This window comes from Canis lupus, chromosome 11 (assembly GCF_011100685.1).
Source record: "Canis lupus familiaris isolate Mischka breed German Shepherd chromosome 11, alternate assembly UU_Cfam_GSD_1.0, whole genome shotgun sequence".
Classification (NCBI taxonomy): domain Eukaryota; kingdom Metazoa; phylum Chordata; class Mammalia; order Carnivora; family Canidae; genus Canis; species Canis lupus.
This window is the reverse complement of record NC_049232.1, coordinates 16,155,379-16,170,117: the sequence shown is the minus strand read 5'-3', so window position 1 is coordinate 16,170,117 and position 14,739 is coordinate 16,155,379. Positions and strand designations below refer to the sequence as shown.

At 41.3% G+C, this 14,739-nt stretch overlaps 1 protein-coding gene across 2 annotated transcripts in view; it reads right to left on the bottom strand.

Annotated features, from left to right (window-relative positions):
- Window positions 1-14,739, bottom strand: part of MEGF10 (multiple EGF like domains 10) — a 319,848-nt gene that overhangs the window by 304,824 nt on the left and 285 nt on the right. Inside the window, exon 2 of one of the 2 annotated variants that reach the window (XM_038552022.1) lies at window positions 1,916-2,074. The exons of the other annotated variant lie outside the window; for it this stretch is intronic. The gene's annotated coding sequence lies outside the window, so the exon portion shown is untranslated. The remainder of the gene's footprint in view (window positions 1-1,915; window positions 2,075-14,739) is intronic. 2 annotated transcript variants of the gene reach the window in all.

Sequence of the window (14,739 nt, the reverse complement as noted above, 5' to 3'; positions counted from 1 at the left end):
AAACCTTATACAAATGAAACAGGTTAACTGTATTTCATTTTTTGTTTTTTAAGTAGGCTTCATGCCCAATGTGGGCTCAAACTCATGACCTGAGATTAAGGTTCACATGCTCTACCAACTGAGCCAGGCAGGCACCCTGAGTGTGTCTAATTTTTCACAAATGTCTGCTAAGAGTCCTACAACCAACAGCTACTTGTCATCACAGGAGGTCAGCATAAATGCACATCTGTCTTTTTGTAGAAGAAGAAGAAGAAGAAGAAGAAGAAGAAGAAGAAGAAGAAGAAGAACTACTTTGAGTTTGACTGTGTTTTAATTATTTTTGACCCAAGATAACCTGCAAACCTTTCTGTGACACAAAAGTTTGTTATGGTTATTTCCCATTTCATTCAAAATACTGTCAGGATTATACTGTTTTCAGTTCTGTTATTTAAGATAATACAGTCCATAAATTTCTCTAACTGGACATAATAAACTACAATATATGGAAACAAGCTCATAGGAATGAATCAAAGAAGACATGGCCACAGCCTTCAGTGGAGGAGGGCTCCTGCTCTGATTGCCATATTATATGTGATATCTCAGATATGACACACATTGTGTACATCATTAGACATCGAACAGTAGTAAGCTTACTTCCTTTTTTACTTCTATATAAAACATAAGTATGAAGGAAACATCCTCTTTCTTGTACCCTTCACTGTAGAGTCTACTGATCCAGTCCAAACGTTTTCCAACAGAAATTCTCTGAATTCCACCCAGAGCTGCTGAATCACACTCTCTGGTTAGGCCTGCTTCTCATCCAGCAACCAGCCTGCATTAGTCTGGCAACAAGATGACTATCTAATTTCTCCACAAGGGAGGCCCCTTACCACAGCTTTGATAGATGGTCATCTTCTTGAACATTTCTAGTAACAAAGAGCTTATTACTTCCAGGGTAGCCCATTTCATTTTTGGAGTTAATTGTCAGAAAATGTTTTCTTCTGTCTGCCTGTCATTCCACCCACTGGTGTATTTTGCTCCCTGGGGTCACACAGAGAATGATTCACACAATCTCTTCTGCCTTGTCCCTCTATATCCCCCAGGCCCTTCCTTTGATCCCCACTTGACTTGTTTTCTGGGATGTTCTTCCTTCCCAAATCCCCCTCCCTGGCTGCTTTCATACTTGGAAATGTTGCTTCATAGCCTGTATGTCATCAGATTAGGTCAAGATGCTGTGAGTGGATGACCTCTTCCAATTGCTGCTGCAGTGGCATCATTAATGCCAAAGACACTCATCACTGCCAGCTGAGGGGCATATGTTCTCTCCATTTGGGTGCTGCATGTAGACACACTACATATAGTCATTGATAATAAAAATACCTTTCATGATTGAGTGGAGGTATTTTCAATCCTCATCAAGACATTCTCTGTGTTTCCATGTATAAAATATACTGGTCTGCGGTACAAAGTCCTCAGGATCTGATATTGCCTATTTTGTGTCTCTCTTTTAGTCTTGTTTCATACCATAAAACATATGGCTCAAGACAAACAGTAAACCTAGAGTCAAGGCAGCTAGTAACACCCAGGCCCAGTTCTACTGTGTAACTTTTAGCAGGATACTCACCCTTTCTATATCTCTCTATGCTCATCAATGAAATGAGAAGCTGAAATGGCTACGCTCCCAACCTGAGAAAGTTTTAGCGAGAATAAATGACTTACAAATTATAAAAGCCTTTTAAATGGTTTTAAAGAGTTATAACAATATTTTATTATTTTTATTATAATTATTGTGCAACCTGTAGGCACTTAATAAATATTAATGGGGAAAGGAAACAGGTAAGTGATAAAGAGCAGACTGAATGATGACAAGAAGGGAGAATCAGAGAAAAGATAAGATATAACATCAACTCCGGCTTTTGGTACCTTAAGCTAGTACCTGTCGCTGATGGCAACACAGAAAGAATCACGATGCTTTACGTCCAGTGCAGTGTTTAAAGAACGCAGGGCTTAGTTTCTGGTGAGGGATCATCTCACCAGAATTCCCGTAGCTCCATGTAGTTAATGAGCCAGCTAGCAGCACCTGTTCAGAATTTACCTGAGAAGAAATGTCACGGGTAGGAGGCATGAGCTAAAAGGCAAGGCTCACATTTATCAATACACATTGCTAGTCTTCCGGGGACAGCAAAATATTTAACTGCTGAGCAGCAAGTACCATTTGACTGTTTAAGTAAAAGGTAATGATTAATATCAAGCAAAAAGTGTGTGCCTTTCTACATTTTATTAAATAAAATACACTAATAGCATACGTAGGAAATAAAATTGCATTTTCGGCAAGGTTTTCATTCTCCTGTGAACTAAGCGTCACAGGATATTTGGTTCTGCATGTAGCCATCCATCCATTTATTTGAACAAACACTCTTAAGTGAATATTATGTGCCAGGCTTTATCCTACATACAGCACGACTAAAAAATGAATAACTTTATAGTCTGAGGACTAGGGGGTGGTGGGTAATGAGAGACAGAGAGAGAGGAAGAACAACTTAAATGCAATATGACATGCTAAAACACAAGTTGAGTCTGGATGCAATGGGCTCAAAGGTAGTCTCTTTAAGCAGTGGATGAGTCAGGACTGCAGATCAGAGAAACTACTCTTGATAGTTTAAGTAGGAAGAGATCTTAGACAGAGAATTAGGTGCTAATAAAATCATTGAAAGGTCAGGAGGAGCAGTCTCCCTGTTGAGCCTGGGGAGCAGTCCTGAAACAATACTGCAGAACTGCACCCCCAGTGGAAGCTGCCCTCTTGGGCACCTTCAGGAAGCTTGAGAAGCCAGAGGCTGTCAGTGCAGTGCTGCCTCCAGCATTACACCTCATTATCAGCTCTGCAGGGATGACAATTGTTCATTCCTGCTAAATCCTTCCTGGAAGATAGATGGATAGATAGATAGATAGATAGATAGATAGATAGATAGATAGATAGAAGTCTAAAAGACCACCATAACTCTTGCCATTTAACTTAATTCTGAACTTAAGTCTTATATGAATCCATCCAATCATCGAAGCCTGAAATCATATCTGGAGCCCTAGCTGCAAGGGAGTCTCTTTGCAGCCTTGGCAGCCCAGGAGTAACAAGAGGAGTTGTGACAGTGCAAACACACCCAGCCCAGTGGAGAATGTAAAGATGGAGAGATTATGGTAGAGAAGGCTAAGGGCTCAAGCTAGGAGGATCCACATTTGTGTAAACCTAACCAGCATTAGAACTATGTCCCTGATGAGCTATGAACAGAACCAATGGCCAAGGACAGCATTTTAATGTCACCATATTTTTGGTCGTCATTGTTACTGACATTAACACTAAAGTCAGATCCACATGAGTTGGTGTTCTGGCAGACTGAATATGAACTCAGAGTCAAAACACAGCGACACTCTTTCTAGCTCTGCCTAATGAACATCGCTGGCTTCAATTTTTCCCATCTGTTAAACAGGGATCATTTTTATGATCCTCTATTAATAAGTCAGGAATTAATAAGAAACAGAAACATTAAAACTTATCATCTTGGTGTGCATCATTTTACACACACTAGCGGGATATTTATTTAATAGGGAAGGGGAAGCTTCCCAGTGTTTGCAGAAACTCACCTTGTGGCCGATACATTCTTTTCCTAATAACACAGAATTATAGTTTTGTTTGGATAATGTTAGATTAATGAATGCCCTATAAAGACTTGTTGATATGAAATCAAAATGTAAGCATAGTGGAATTCAGTTTTCCTTGGAAACATAGACCTCTTCTAGCTTCCTTTTCACGGCTTGCTGTGGAAACCTGCCACCATGCTGCACACATTGACTGGCAAAGTAAATAAATGAGGGAACTGGAGCTTTGCATTGTTTGCTGAGCCTTGTGCTCAGCCAAGGTGACTGCTTGGCAAGCAGAGTAATCTTCTGTTTCGCCGTTTTCATGAATACCTAATTCATCTGGTCACAATAGATGTATTTCATGCGTTTGGAAAGCCACATGTTCTTTCCCTGCAATAATGGCCTCCTCTGCCCCTGCTTAGAGACCAAGAGGCTGAGCAGCTGTTGAAGGTCAAGCTACCACTGGGTTCCCAAGTTATAGCACACAGACGGTGGAAACTATGTGGTGTGTAAATCACCTGCGGGAGCACCAGTGACCGTAGATGGCCAAGAACTTTAAACACCTCCCTCCCTCTCTCCCTGTCTCTCTCCCTGTCTCTCTCCCTGTCTCGCTGTACTTCTCTTTCTCACCCACCCCCGTCGCTCTCCCTATCTCTCTCTCCTGTTTCTCATCCCCCTCTCTCCCTCACTCTCCCTCTCTCTCTCTCCCTGTCTCTCTTTCTCTCTCTCTCTCTTCTCTCTCTCTCTCTCTCTCTCTCCGTCCACCCCTTCCCTCCAGACCAAGAGAAAAGGAGAATCCAAGCAAACTGTAAGAGATAATATACAATCAAATAAGCTTCTAAAACAGGTGGCAAGCAGAGAAAGTACAATGAAACACAAACTGACAATTCCATTTGATTGGATTTTCTGCCCTGCCATCTGCATTTGTTTGACAGTCAACGATGATCAGAAATGAGAGTGGTGCGAAACCAGGAAGCCACAAATAACCCCAGAATTAGACCCTGGTAGGTAAAAATCTGGAAGTAGATGTCTTCAAAGCAACCGTCCACCTCTCCATAGTGGAAAGAAAGAATAATTCTAGGTTGAGAGCTTTCCCCAGATGAATGGAGCTAGTAACATATGTCTCTGCTGTGTCTCTGTTTTTCCCTTTTTACACACATGCACACACCACATACACTTGAGAAAAAGAGAGTAATTTCACAAAGTTGTTCTAGGCCTTCACCAATTAACAAGTGCAAAATAAGAAATATGACTCTACTATAATTGAATTGTCACCGGCAGTACAAGAGGGCAATGCCAAAGTTCCCTTGTACTTATAATGAGGTTTTTCTTATATTCCATGTCTTTTGTTTCATCAAGCTTATGCCAATTACTCCCGCCTGGTCTCTTTGACTAATGAGAATAACTGATCCCCACATAGTTTCCAACTGCCAAAGTCTTGTTATCCTTTAGTCTTCCTGCTTTTCCCTAGAAAGTAGATAACACTTTTGATTTTATAAAGAATCTCTTAAAGTTGATCACCATTTCAAGAAATATCTTCTGAATTTCGGCCAACTTGACTTACTGCTATTAACAGAGTGAAGTGTTTAAAAGTTCAGAATGCTTTACGTCTGCAGAGTAACTAGCATCCACAGGCTAGGTCAAGTTGAAGGACTTTTTTCCTCTGCTTTAGTCTCCTGTGGCAGCCATTGAGAGTCTGTATAGAGCTAGAAGAAGATGCTCCTGGGCTTAGGGTGGGGTCAAAATCACACCAAATCCTCTTATATCGGCTGGCATACTGTGTTTAAAGGGTTGTTATGAAGAAGAATGAGGGCAGAGCGGAAATTACAGGAATTATGGGGAAGAACACCATACAGAGCTAGAGAGCCTGACACGTGGAGCCAGCCTGGGGTTGAACTTCAGAGGCCCTTACACCAACATTTTCTGGGCCATCTCAGGACTCCTGACCCTGACAGGCGTGCCTTCTCTGTGGAGGACACACTTCCTCTGCAGGCAGGAGTCCTGCTGTTATGGCTTGGTTCTAGAAGATACCAGCTGATTCTTGAAGGCTGAAGAGGATGGCTGTCCAGTTTACCAAGAGGGTCCATCTGCCCTCAGCAGCTAGAAGGCATAATTTCCCTGGCATAATGCGGGGGGGGGTGGGGGGGGAGGGCGGATGCATGGGTTAGCCAACTCCTTCATGGGTACCAAAGAGCATGATCCAGCTCCTCCAACCAATAACCCATGCAAAATTCACAAAGAAGACCCGGAGATTTCTTATCTAAATATCCAAACATAACATCGTATTGTATTTACGATCTCTGGGTAATTGCTCTGCTTTTTGCTTTCTTTTGCCTAAGCAGTCTCTGTGCCCATAAAGTACCTACAATACGGCATGAAAGCTTCCACAGAGGCACAATGTACAAGCCACAAAGAATACCTTTGCCAACTGCAATTTTTCCCATTCTCCCCAAACTGCTTACAGAAAACAAAACAAAACAAAAAAAACCCCATATACATGCCTTATTGATTATTCTAACCATTTGCTAGTTACTTAGGTTTTACAAAGTTTGCATGTGTCTTAAAAGCACATTTGTGTTAAACACCAATGTAAATGAAGCACAGAAATGAACGGAGAGGCTGTCATGCAGGATCCAGGATCGTAGCTCATGGAAGTGATAGTTCCTTCCCATTTAGCTATTTCACTCCAAGGACATTAAACTATTATCAAACTGTCTTCCCTTCCAGGCCTCAAGGACGGATTTAATTTTGTACGACTCTCAGACTTGATGGCTAATGGCAATAATACTGAACACAAACATCTGGACTCACTACAGGAAATCATTCCCTTCATTTTGAGAGCTGGGTGCAAACCTGAGTGAAAGGCATGGAAGCCCTCCCGCCGGTGGAGGAATGAAACAGAAAGGCTTCCTGTGAAGTGAGGAGGGAGACCGACAAGAGATGAAAACTGGACTTTAGAGGATAGTCTCCTGCCACCCAAGTGGTAATCAATTTGGAATTTTTTAATTTAGAAAAAGGTAGGGAAAGAGGTATAGAATATAGTATTCTTCATTCTTTCCTAAAAGCAAATCACAAACACTCTTAGTTTCGCCAAAATCATACCCTGTACACTAAAAAAGGGATGATAGGAAAGATGCAGAGGAAGATTTTTAATAATAATTGTATTTTTAAAAAGATTTTATTTATTTGACAGAAAAAGAGAGAGAGCACAAGCAGGCAGAGGGGCAAAGGGAGAGGGAGAAGAAGACTCCCCACTGAACAGGGAGCCTGATGCAGGGTTTGATCCCAAGACCCCAGGATCATGATCTGAGCCAAAGGCAGACACTTTACTGGCGGAGCCACCCAGGCGTCCCAATAACAATTGTATTTGAAACCTTGGTCCTAGCCTAACAAACTCCCATGCTAGAGATTGTGGAAATCCAATCTATCTCTTCATACCCGGTAAGGAGAGGGATTTACAGCCATAAAATTACTCTTTTCATCCTTTACCGAATTGATATTCTCTCTGGGGTTTCTGGTGGTCACACTCTTTATGGCAGAGGCCCCGACATGGGACCCAAATCCTTCTCAATGACTCCCCTTGTCACTTGCCCCCTCATCACTACCACCTCTCCAAACACATGTAGCAGAAATTTCACTGAAAAAGTGGGAGCCTCAACATGAGTATGATGAGGGACATGTTTTGCAGGCTGTCACATCTTAACATTGAAAGAAAAGCCCTAAGGGAGGCACCTGGGTGGCTCTTGAAAACCATATTGGTTCTTTTAGCAATCCTACTACCAGCAATTTCTTAGTGTTTGTAGCCAACCCTAGCTGTTTAAGCTCCCAGGATTTTGCTGATTCTTCTCTCTCTTTACACCTGTTATGCATTGAATTATTCCCTCAAAAAGATGTATTCAAGTTCTAACCTCTAGCATCTATGAATGTGACCCTGTTTAGAAATAGAGTCTTTGGGAACCCTGGGTGGCGCAGTGGTTTAGCGCCTGCCTTTGGCCCAGGGCGCGATCCTGGAGACCCGGGATCTAATCCCACGTCGGGCTCCTGGTGCATGGAGCCTGCTTCTCCCTCTGCCTATGTCTCTGCCTATCTCTCTCTCTCTGTGTGTGACTATCATAAATAAATAAAAATTAAAAAAAAAAAGAAATAGAGTCTTTGCAGATGTAATCAAGTTAAGATGAAGCCCTTAGAGTGGTCCCCGATCCCATTTGAGTAGGTTCTTTCCAAGAAAAGGAGAAGAGGCACAGACAAAGGCACACAGGGAGAATACCGTAGATTGGAATGATGCAGCAGTGAGCCAAGGAACACCAAGGATTGCCAGCCAGTACCAGGAAGAGGCACAAATCTACCCAGAGCTCCATGAGAGAACATGGCCCTGCTGACACCTTGATTTCACACATCTAGTCTCCAAAACTCTGAGAGTATAAATGTCTGTTATTTTAAGCCTCCAATTTGTTGTATTCTGTATTCTCTCAATCCTGGGAAAATAATACAACACCCCCCTTCCTTTCCTCTCCCTCCCTCCCTCTTTCTCAGCAGAGATATTTAGCATCTCTTTTATTATCCTGACCTATCCTCAGATCCTCAACTGTGACCCTTGAGCAGCTAATGAATGTATTTTCTTATTCAAGGACAGCTCCCTCCGCAAGAGAAATTCTGGTGCCAGAGGTCAAGAAAATATTGTTTTTGTCCACTACCTAGGGTGTATTTAGATAATAAAAGCAATCCAAGTGCCCCCAGGAGATTTGGGGGTCAAAACAAACTAGTGGCTGCTCGTGATCAAATAAGCAGACCCTTTTGCTTCACCATCATTGACAGCTTTCCGTTGTCAAGAGGGATGAAGTTGTGCCTGCTTATCAGAGCCTACAAAGCTAGTGTGAACTGGCCTCTACCTCCCTCTGTCTCAGCAGTCGAGGGACTGCTCTCCCACGTCGCTCTTCCCTCTGATCATACTGGCTTCTCTCAGTTCCTTATTTTGAACACAGCATTGACTCTGCTGCTCCTGCTACCTGGACCTCCTTTCTCCAGACCCTTGCCCCGGCCCCTTTTGGAGCAAATGCCTAATCACTCTCTGATCTCAGTTCAACTGTACCGTCCCCTGAGACACCTCTCCTGCCACCCCAGGACTGAATCACATCCCCCCAGTTGCAGACCTTTATGGCACTCACTGCTTTTCTCTAGTAATGCTTATTAGTTTTTAATTACAATAGAAACTCTTTTAATTGAGCTCCTGTAGAGCGGGGTGGTGGGGGGGATTAACTGATGTTTTCAAATCCATCTGTAAAATATATTGACTGATGGCCTGGAGTGTGATAGACGCTTGTGGCTTCTGTGGTCTAATACCCTCATCACTTCTATCCCCACCAAATAGCCCTTCTAAGAGGGCGTTGCTTTTGTTATCCAACCTGTTTACCCCAGTTGTACTTGATGATTATAATTATGTAGTTTAATTAAATATCTCATAAACTGATCAAATAGCATAAAAAGAGAGTTGCTATTTCTATGAAAAATAGGTTAAATGCTTTGGAAACACTTGAAAAAGCTTGGTGGGTGGGGTGGGGAATGGCTCTTAGATTAGTGGTAAGTAAGACAAGCATAAAAGACTGGAGAAAAAAATGATAAAAATCTAAATGAACTCAAATTACTTTGCAAGTGCTTTAAGTTCTTCCTCCACATTAAAGTATCTGAAACTGGAAATTGTAGATGATATGCATTTGAGTGAACTTTATGCAAGAAAGAACTTTATCAAACTTGGCAAATAAATGTTCCTTATGTATTTTAAGTAAAAAATAAAATTTTATATGTATACATACATACACTGTATAGACATACATATATAAAATGTCTATATACATATATAAATGTATATATAATAGTAAATATATTAATGTGTATATGTGTGTGTATGTATATGTGTGTGTGTGTGTGTGTGTATGTATATACACAGTTGAATAGCATGTGTTTGAACTGAATGGGTCCACTTACATGCAGATTTTTTTTTTATAAATACAGTACACTACTATAAATGTATTTTCTCTTCCTTATTATTCTCTTAATAACATTTTCTTTTCTCTAGATTACTTCATTTTAATAATTACTTTATATATAATACATATAACATACAAAGTATGTGTCCATCCATTGTTTTTGTTGTCTGTAAGACTTCTGATCAACAGTAGGTTAGTTAAGTTCTGGGAGAGTCAAAAATTATATGTAGATTTTCAACTGTGTGTGGTGTGGGTGCCTCTAGCCCCCTTGTTGTTCAAACGCACATGCACATTTTAATGATTTCCCACTTTAACTGTATTTCCCAATTATCTAATCATCTATTAGTTTTGTTCTCACTGGAGAAAGAGCCTTCTACAGCATATATTTATTGTTGTAATCATCTGATTAACATCCATCTCCTCTGCTTGACTGTGAGTTCCATTATGACAAGAGGCATGTCTCTTTGGCTCAACCCCAGAGTTCTAGTGCTTACCACTGCCTCATAGTACATATTCAGTAGACACTATTCTGAATAAATAAAAGATAATTTCACTTAATTTTGTGCTGTGCAGACATAACAGATAATATAGCAAAATATTTAAGCATATTTATGAAAGATGCTCAAAGCAGTGAAAAAAATCATCCCTCAGAATCCCTCAGAGCAGTCAGTGTTAACTTTGACTCTCTTGAAGACTGTTCAGGGTATTAGGGCATATTTGAGGACAGCAGTGTCTTTTCTTTCTGATGGATAAGCTTACTGCCCTGTTTTATCTGAACAAGACTCCATGGATGGGTATGAATCTGAACCAGGGAACAAAGAAAACACATTTTACCCTTTATTCCTCTCTTTATAGGAGAAATCTATCCTCTTCCATGATCCAGGCTTAGTGAACATAACAGATGGGTTTAATCCATAAAAATGAAAAACTTTTCCCACTTCAACTCCATTTCCTGCCTTTCTATGTAAAACAAAACTTTCCCTGAGGAAATGATGTAAATGCACTCACAGGTTCTTGAAAGATCCCACATAGCACAAAATATTGCTATGAAGTACACCATGTTGCTTTTCATTTACTTTTAAAAAAATATGAATGTGGTAGTAGAAAAAATATATATATAGATAGGATTTAGGAAATGCTTTCCAATCCCTGCTTCATTGTGACCTCCCTTCCTAAGCTTCAGTTTCTTTGTCTGTAACATGGGGTTGGTAAAAATACATACCCTACCTATTTTACAGAATTACTGTAAAGGATTTAATAACATAAGATACATGAAAACCCTTGAAATACTACGAAAGGTGATACAAATGTTTACTGTCGCTGCTACTACAAGGTCTCCATGCCATATTTCCTGAAGAGCTTCTGTCACTGCCTCCCTTGTGCCTGGCAGGCTACACACAATTCATTTCCTTTAGCGCAGACCCAAGCAGTCTTGTGTGATTGCACTTGAGTGTATGATGCAGGCTACTGATTTTGAAAGCAATAATGGTTCTGCTCCAAAAACACCTTCTGGGGAAATCCATGGAATACTCAATCCACAACTCTCCCCAGATTCTTTTCTAGGTGGGGGGGGAGGGGCTGGTGGGGGGGATGGAGAGGCATGAGTCAGGGCTCCTGTTAAAAAGCACAATGTCATTGCCAGTATGAATTTAAACTTTAACAGCTTTGGTATCCATCTGTAAAATGTCACTTCTGTTGGTTCCATCCTAGCAGCTCAAATGTAGAAAATCGCAAATCCACCTCCTTCAATAAAATATTAAAGTCCAGAGTCTCTGTATAATATATGTACACTCAAGCTATACTAATTTATTCTACAATTACTTTTATTTTTAAGCATTTTTTTATTTGGCTCTTATACTACATAATTAATGATGTTTACATGGAAAGGTTCTTTAATGTAAATGGCATAAGTGGATTACTGAGAAAGTCTTAAAACAAATAAACATTTTTCTCCTTTTAAAATTTTCTTCACTCTCCTCTGGCACAAGAGTGGAGTTTTTAAAATGTCAACCGGGATATAGAAATCAGGCTTCTGAAGTCCATTCTCCCCTGGTAAGACAGGTTTATAATTCTGTTTCCTGTAATGGTTGGCCTGAGGGGGGTCAACAGTGACCCTGCTGACCCAACACATCCAGACTCAGAAGCCTGTCTTTTCTTTGGGAGGTTGCCACGGTTTTTCTCCATGACCTTAACCATAACACAATATCTGGCCCTTACAGATCATTTCCTGCAGAGTTTGCTAGGGATGAGACACTCATGAGATAAATAAACAAGTTCAGTATAAAGACCTGAAAAAGACCAGGAAAGAAAATCTACCAAGGTTTCTAAAAACCTTCTACCAACATGATTACATCAATATCACGCAACTGTGGCTACTACTGGGACTGTCCCTGCTAGTCAAGGTTCAGATGGTATGTTTTTTGAGTAGCAGTATGGAGCCAGTTTACTGTAAAATAGAGTTGGCATGACAGTCGGACGTAACATACTATCTTTTTAAGGTATTCTCAAGGGAAAGCAGTGACATCAAAAGCCTTTCCTCTACTCCTGCTTTCCCAGAGGCAAAGCCAGGGGAATGGGAGTGAAGATGCCTCCCTTCACACCACACACCCAGCCCTCAGGAGGCCTTGTGGGGAAGCCTGGCTCCAGATCATCTCTGGAAGAAAGGTGACATGTCCTCTAAAGTACCCTTCAGGTTATCTCAGGAGTTGCAGACCAGACTAGACCAGCAGGCTTTCTCCAGGGCAGACTTCAGTCTCAGAACTGACTGTAGAGCTGCCAGAAACTTGAGATCAAAGAGAAAAACTCAACCCAAATGAGAGATTTTGACATCAGTCCTATCCTCAGTCCCAGTGTATAACTTCGAATTAGAGCCCAGATAGGTCGAACGCCTAGAACAAGATGTTTTGAGTGAACCTAGCTGTATAAGACCTGTCACTGTTCTAAGACTTTCATGTTCTCTAAATGCTCTTACTTTCACATCACTTCAAACATGTTAAAACATGTACACATCCCACAATTATTTTGCCATAAAGAATTTTATCATTTTACTTTTGAAATTACTTGGCTAAAGTAACTAATTTAAAATATGCTGTGATTTCTCAACACTTGTCTTGTATATTTAGGAACTCTCAGTTGGTAAGAGCATCTCATCTAAAAACTGTTTTCAAATGTAATGAAATTGTTATGAACACTAAATCCAGCAATTAATGAAGCTGACACAGTATTATATTTTGTGATCACTTAATAAGTGTTGATTAATTTTGCTTTGGCAGTTTTCCTTTTCTACTTTTGGAGACTATAATTTTTCCTGGTTGGACTCCAAACACTTTTCCAGACAAGCTCATATGCCCAGCACTGTGAGCCCAGTACCTGGAGGCTAGGCTTGCTTTCTGGATTTGTAGCATTCAGCCATGCACTCCCTAAAGGACTGGGCATGAACAGTGAGTTCTCAGGGATATCCAGCCATTTCCTGGAACTTGTGCCTTCAACGCAATCATGTACCAAACCTCATGCCATCACCTGAAAAACTGAACAAAGTCTTACTAATTAAACTCAAATTTTGAAGATTTTTGTGAATTTTTGGCTCCTTATAGAAATTTACCCATAACCAATACTAAAAGACTTCACTGATGGCCTTTGGAAAAGTCATTCTTTTCCTTCACTGGATGAAATCAGGTTTCATAAATCCAATTTATTTCATTTTCCAATAAGAGATGAGATGTGGAAGCTGATTTGAAGTTGCATTCCTAGGAAGCTTTTCTATTTATCACTCCACAAAATGTAAGTTATATGTGTTCCACCAAGGTGTTTATTACTAGACTCAAGATAACTTCCTTAAAAATACTATATCAGTAACTGTTAGGTGGAATGCGCTTTGTAGATTGACTCCCCCTCCCCCACCAGCCAGAAAGGGATTAGGTTTTATCAGAGTGTATCAACTCAAAAATAATCATAGGTAGTCTATTGATAGTCATAAATTCCCCTCTTTTGCTACCAGCAAATGCTGGAGTGATAAAGTACAAATTTGAAAATTCTACTTCCTAGATGTGTCCTCAACAATATCACATCCTCAGTGTGGTTTGTTTAGGGGATGCATTCCTGACCTTGGTTTGTTTTGTATCTGTTTTAAAATCAGTAAATACATATTGAGTATATAGTAGTAAGCTCATGGATGCTGCCATCAGGATGAGATGGGATTCCATCTCTGCCATTGTTTACCTCTGAGATTAGGGCAAGCTATTATTTTTTTCATCTGCAAAATGGTACCAACAATAATGCTTAAAAGGATGGTCCTCAATTTTAAACAAGTCAATGAGTGCAGAACTGATGTTAGCAATCCATGTTAGCTTTGAGCATTACTCTACCTGTCATCTTCTATGTAGAGTACCACCATTCAAGCTGCTACACCTCGGTCCTGAACTACTCAGTGGCCTCCTGCCTTCCCAGCTGGTCCTCCGCTCTTACCTATGCCAGCCCCTAATCTTCTTCCCAAAGATGAGTGATCATCTCGGTAGGGAAGGGCTATCAGTTCAACTCCCTTCCCACACACAAAAACAGAGTACAACAAAGACTCCTCCAGCTGTCCTTCACACAAAACTGAAACAAAAGGGGCGCCTGGGTGGCTCAGCGGTTGATCATCTGCCTTTGGCTCAGGTCGTGATCCCAGAGTCCTGGGATCGAGTCCTGCATCGGGCTCCTGGTGCATGGAGCCTGCTTCTCCCTCTGCCTGTGTCTCTACCTCTCTCTGTGTGTTTCTCATGTATAAATAAATAAAATCTTTAAACACACACACACACACACACACACACACACAACAAACCCCTGAAACAAAGGCCCTGCATAGCCTGGCCCCCGCCTGCCCTCCGTGCCTGTTTCCTCCTCTCCCCACTCCCTCCATCCCTGGGCCATACTATCTAGTCTTCCGTGCAAGGCTGGCGCCAGGCTCCCTCCGGTCCCACCCTTCTTCTGCAGGCTGGAGAGATCCGTCCTCTGCCCGACCTGGCCCTGGCCCTGGCCCTGGCCCTGGCCCGGCGCTTCACAACCCAGCCCCAAGGCTACCCCTTCAACTAGATCACCTCCACAGGTTCACATTCCTTCCCTTTCGAAGCACCTCGTTGGCGGAACGCAGGGTCTGTTTAAGGGA